The sequence below is a fragment of the Panthera tigris genome, chromosome C1 (assembly GCF_018350195.1).
Source record: "Panthera tigris isolate Pti1 chromosome C1, P.tigris_Pti1_mat1.1, whole genome shotgun sequence".
NCBI classification, from domain to species: Eukaryota; Metazoa; Chordata; class Mammalia; order Carnivora; family Felidae; genus Panthera; species Panthera tigris.
In genome coordinates, this window is record NC_056667.1 from 20779583 (window position 1) to 20785785 (window position 6203).

General features: G+C 48.6%; 1 long non-coding RNA gene across 1 annotated transcript; it reads left to right on the forward strand.

Moving 5' to 3' along the window:
• Positions 1-275: 275 nt before the first annotated feature.
• On the forward strand, positions 276-5606 carry LOC122241310. The gene is made up of 3 exons (XR_006221374.1): positions 276-440; positions 717-873; positions 5481-5606. It is a non-coding gene; the product is annotated as an uncharacterized LOC122241310 (long non-coding RNA).
• The last annotated feature ends 597 nt before the right edge of the window (positions 5607-6203 follow it).

Genomic DNA, 6203 nt, shown 5'->3' on the forward strand with positions numbered 1-6203 from the left:
AACTCCTGCCGGTGTTGCTCAGCTCCCTTCTCCTCTCCTCCCTTCCCCCTCTCCCTTCTAGCCTCTTCTTTACCTCCCCTCTCCTCTATTTTCTCTCCTCTCCCTTCCCCTCCTCTGTCGCCCCCTTCGTCCTCTCCTCTCCCTCCTCCTCCTTTTCTCTCCACCCCTCATCCCTCCCACCTTTCCCACCCCCTGCCCCTCCTTACCTTCCTTCCCACCCTGGAGGTTGTGAAACTTCCTTTGCCCCCTGCTTCATAAGGTCAAGAAGACAAGGCTTGAAGTGTACTTTTTCATCACACCTGAGTATGACTCAACCCTTCAAAGCTTCACAACCAGCCGCCGCTCTCCTCATTGAGGATATACGGATATCGAATATCTTTTTCCGGAAGTGACTCCCCCACCCTTGTGGAAATCTGCAAAAGGGGGGGCCTCCCCCCGAGGTGGGCCTCCACAGTGGTCTCAGGGAATCCTTGGCAGGGAGCTGTTCATATTATCCTTATAAACCAAGTTCTAGAAATTCTAGAAAACATGGGGCGCCTGGGTGGCTCAGTCGGTTTAGCATCTGACTCTTGGCTTCAGCTCAGGCGCTCTGTGCCGACAGTGCAGGATTCTCTCTCTCCCTCTCGCTCTCTCTCTCTCTCTGCCCCTCCCCAGCTCACTCTCCCTGTCTCTCAAAACAAATTAAAAAACTTAAACATTTTTTGTTTTAAATCTAGAAAACAGGGAAAAGACGACAGATTGCCCTTCAAGTCCCTGGGGTTCCCAGTGCCGTGAGCGGTTCTGGTTTTGTCTGTGAGTTTTGGGCTCTTGTCTCCGCTGAGCCACTGGAGCATGACCGCTTCGGAGCCTACGGGTGGCTGTGTATCTGTGCAGGTGGGTGCCCTTGACGCTTGGGGCTTGTGAGAGGGTCACCTCAGAGCAGCCATCGGGTCCATAGCACCAAATGCCTCCCGACTGCTGGCTTGTTTTCCACCAGCCCCCCTTGGCCAACGTGCAAGGCTGGTGGGCAGGAGGGGACAGCAGGATGTTGTAACAACCCCCGCCCGGTGCTGCGTTCCCCTCCTGCCCCTGTATAAGGCCGAGTGGTACCAAGTCCAAGGGCATCTGGTGCCAGCACGGCCGACAGGGCCCAGCCCCCCCACCCCCAGTCACCCTCAATTTCCCTGCTACGGTGACCACACTATCGTCACTATCTATGGCTATCAGATGCAGAAAACTGTGAGAGACTTGTGGCAGAAATGAGGAACTCCGGGTTCTGGGGGGTGGCAGGCCCCTCCTCAGGCCTCCTCCTCACGACTTCTCACCTCCCTTCCTCTCCCACCTCTCCCCACCACACTCCTGAGGAGTCAGAGACTGGGCTGGAGCTCCCAGGCTGGGAAAAAGTGCAAAGAGCTGGGGCCATGGCTCCCGCAGGCCTGGTTTCCAATTCTGGTTCCTCCGTTTGTATGTTGAGTGACAGCAAGAAGGACAGTTCCCCACTTAGACTCTCATTTACTTTGTGGCTCAGTTGGTTAATCACCCAACTTCGGCTCAGGTCATGATCTCACGCTTCATGGGTTTGCGCCCCCCATTGGGTCTGTGCTGACAGCTCAGAGCCTGGAGCCTGCTTTGGATCCTGTGTCTCCCTCTCTCTCTGCCCCTCCCCTGCTCACGCTCTGTCTCTCAAAAATAAATTAAAAAAAAAATTTTTTTTAATTAAAACAAAAAAAAGGAATCTCATTTTCCTAATCTGGAAAGCAGATTATCAAGAGAAGTAAATGAGATATGAGATCCCTGATAAATTTCAGGGGCACAGGAAGCCCTCGGGAAGCAATCATAGTAACAGATATTGAGCACTTGACATGTGCCATGTGCCCATCACACTATCATTTCCACCAACATCTTGCCCCTGCCAGTGCCTATGGTATAGAGGGGACCGAGGCTCAGAGAGGTTAAGGAATTAGCCCAAGGTCACACAGCCATGAAGAGGTGGAGCCAGGCTTTGAGCCCAGCTCTGTTTGCAAAGCCCATCTTTTCATTCTTCATCCTCTGATGCATTTCTAGGCCAAACTGGGCTGAGCAAAAATTCGTCAGAGACCTGCTTTGTCTGGTGAAATACACGGGGAAGAGATGAAAAACTGCCATTTTCTCTGGCCTGCAGCAGAAACCCAGCGGGAGGGGGTTAAAATCCCAGCTTTCCCCCAGGGTGCCTGGCTGGTTCAGTGGGAGAGCACACAACTCTTGATCTCAAGGTTGTGAGTCTGAGCCCCACGTTGGGTGTAGAGATTACTTCAATGAATCGATAAAAACTCAAAACAAAAAAAATCCTAACTTCCCCACTTTTTCGTTGCCTGATCTCAGGCAGTGCTTTTCTGAGCCTCAGTTTCCTGACCTGTGAAGTGGGAATGTTTGTCTTGCTTGCTTGTAGGGAGGATTAAGCGAGCCTATGTTTGCACTGAGCCTGCTCAGGGTGGGTGCCCACAGGATCACACCTGCCAGTGTTTCTGGAAACATAGACATGCCCCCTCTGTCCCATCTCCTCTGCTTAGCATACCCTCCCCCTGGGCCCATGACCCCTGGGCCCTTGCATACCTCTGTGTGCCACTCCTCTCAGCCCTTGCAAGGGTCCTTCTCCCTTTTCTTATTGGGTCCATTGGAGGCTCAGCAACCTTTCAACATGACTGAAACCCACCCTCAGAAGCTGTAAACACAAGCATACCATTCGACTCAGAAATTCCACTTCAGGGATTCTATCTCAAGGAGACATTTTCCACCCATTCATTCAGTGAGTCATTAGCCATAGTGATTTATTGAGCACCTACTGTTTGCCAGGCCCTGTGATAGGCTGGGGTTACAATGGGGAGCAAAGTCGACTGGTACTCCAACCTCTGACCACTAGAAGTCAACTGTCTTTCTTTAAAAAAAAAAAACAAAAAACAAGTTCTAGATTTAAAAAGAAATTTTATTTAAAGTGGGTTCCACACCCAATGTGGGGCTCGAACTCATGACCCCAAGATTAAGAGTCACATGCTTTACCAATTGAACCAGGCGGGTGCTCCAAGAAGCCAACTGTCTAATTGCTGAGGAGACCTTAAACAATTACACAGATAAATATATAATGAAAATTGTAATGGCAAGGCAGTGTTTCAACACGTTGGTTGCCGTAGGCTTTTGCCCCCTAATTTGGTAAGTCCACTTCTGCGCCCAGGAAACTGGAAAAAGACAAAGGCAAAGTGAAAGGGGGGATTTTAAAAGTTTCTGTGGAGCAGTATCCCTCAGGAGCTTCCCCTTGAAGGTCACGGCTGGACCTGACTTCAGCCGGTCATGGGATGGGCAGCAGTTTCTGGGCAGCAGTGTCTGGAAACGTTTATGCAAAGAAAGAAAAAGACAAACAGAAATAATAGACAACCCAGTGGCGAGGAGTCCCCTGTGACCAGATCGCGGGTTCTAAACGCCCTTCTCCAATAAAAGGAACCCTTTCAGGAAAAGCGAACATGGCTGCCTGCAGGGCTGAGGCAGAAAAAAGATGAGATGGGCCTCCAGGCATTTTGCAGCACCAGGCAGTGAGAAGTGCTCAGAAAGCGGGAACAAGGGACGGCCAGAGGGACCCAGGAGCCATCCCGATGGCACTCCCAAAGCAGGAATAATTTGGGCAACAAAATAATGTAGATTAGATTAGAAGTCAAAGTATAAATATCCATGGGTCCATACTGACATACATAATTGAATAATTAATTAATTGGGGTGAAGGGACATATCGTTCTGACAGAGGAATCCCAAGTCATTTATTTGGATGTTCCTTGCTCTGGGAGGCGGGGCTTCGCTTCCCCTGAGGGTCGCTGCGCTTGGCTGAGCGACATGTTTCCAAAGAACAGAGTATGGAGAGGGGAAAATAGCAACTTTATAGTGGAGAAACCTGGAAACACCGCCTTCACTAAGCCATTGAGGTTAACATCACAGTGAAAAGTCCTGTGTGCTTGTCATGTGTCCGCACCCCCCAGAGGCTGTGATAAGAAGAGTTTTTCACCTTGGTAGTATCCTCCCCACAAACCCATAACCCCAGTCTAGTCATGAGGAAAACATCAGGGAAAAAAAACAAACAACCAAAAAACTGAGGGACAGGGGCGCCTGGGTGGCTCAGTCGGTTAAGCGTCGACTTCGGCTCAGGTCACGATCTCGCGGTCCGTGAGTTCGAGCCCCGCGTCGGGCTCGGTGCCGACGGCTCAGAGCCTGGAGCCTGTTTCCGATTCTGTGTCTCCCTCTCGCTGACCCTCCCCTGTTCATGCTCTGTCTCTCTCTGTCTCGAAAATAAATAAACGTTAAAAAAAAAAAAAAAAAAACAACTGAGGGACATTCGACAAAATACTCCACCAGTTCTCCTCAAGACTGACAAGGTTACAAGAACAACAAGGAAAGGTTGAGAAAGCGTCACAGACAGGATGCGATTCTGGAACAGAAAGAAGACATTGGAGAAAAGGCAGATAAAATCCAAACACAGCCTACGATTTTGTTAACATTAGTGTGGCAATGGTGGTTTCTTAGTTTTGACAGATGCACCTTGGTAATGTGAAGTGGTAACATTAGGGGAATTTAAAACTGGCTGAGGGATATATGGGAAATCTATTTTTTTTTTCCACTTTAGTGTAAATTACAAAGATTTTTTTAAAAACCTGCACACAAACAATAGAGTAGAAACACAGCAAAGGGTTAATAGCAAGTATATTTGGATAGTGGGAAAGAATAATTAGGGTTTATTCCTTGTATGCTATTTGTTTGTTTTGGAAGTCTTATTTATTTAAGTGATCCCACACCCTACATGGGGCTCCAGCTCACCACCCAGAGACCAAGAGTCACAAGCTCCTCCCACTGAGCCAGCCAAACGCCCCTACACCTTTTATTGTAAACTGTTATTATTTCTTTTTTCTTTCTCTTTCTCTTTTTCTTTTAATTTTTTAAATTTTATTTGTTTTTGAGAGAGAGAGAGCGAGCAGGGGAGGGGCAGAGAGAGAGAGAGAGACACTGAATCCGAAGCAGGCCCTGGGCTCTGAGCTGTCAGCACAGACTGAGCCCCCAGAGGGAGGCCCCAATTTCCCTCTTTTTAAAATTTATTTATTTATATTTGAGACAGGGCGAAAGCGAGTGGGGGAGGGGCAGAGAGAGAGAGAGAGAGAGAGAAGGAGAAAGAGAGAATCCCAAGCAGGCTCTGTGCTCTCAGCCTAGAGCCGGTTGCCTGGGGAACTCACAAAGTGAATTCATGACCTAAGCTGAAATCAAGAGTCACATGCTTAACTCACTGAACCACCCAGGCGCCCCATAAACTTTTATTATTTCTTATTAGAAGTCTGCTATTTTATAGCAACAAAAAGTGAAATAAAGTCTAGTTTGCTCTCCAGTTTCAGCACACACACACACACACACACGAAGTATTTTGCGCGGTATCTAAATGATCTCATTTAACCTGTACCACCAGCTAAGAAAAGATTCTTTCCTCTATTTTACAGATGAGGAAACTGAAACTCAGAAGTCGGTGATTCGCTTAAAGTTATATATACCAAGCAAGTGGGCTCTCTCCTAAGCAGATTTCTCTCTAGCCCAAGGAAGAATTTTTTTTTTTTAACATTTATTTATCTTTGAGAGACAGAGACAGAGTGCAAGTCGGGGAGGGGCAGAAAGAGAGGGAGACACAGAATCCGAAGTAGGCTGCAGGCTCTGATGCGGGGCTCGAACCCATGAACCGTGAGATCATGACCTGAGCTGACGTCAGACGCTCAACCAATTGAGCCACCCAGGCGCCCCTCAAGGAAGAATTTTTAACTGTAATGTTAGGGGGGGTATGAGTGCCTTGGAAAGGTGGTGAGTTCCCCACCAGTGAAGGGACGCCGTGAGTGTCCCCAACAGGAGTCCAGGGAAACTGACACTGTATCTTTCTCCTTAGACCCAAAGGGCAGGGCTGCGCCTCTCCTGAGAAACCCAGAACTGGGGCGCCTGGGTGGCTCAGTCGGTTAAGCAACTGACTGGCTCCGGTCATGATCTCAGGGTTCGTGAGTTCAAGCCCCACATCAGTCTCTGTACTGCCAGCTCGGAGCCTGGAGCCTGCTTCAGATGCTATGTCTCCTTCTCTCTGCCCCTCCTCCACTTGTGCTCTCTTTCTCTCTCAAAAATAAATAAAATGTAAGAAAAATTAAAAAAAAAAAAAAAAAAGAAACCCAGAACTGCAGCAGGCT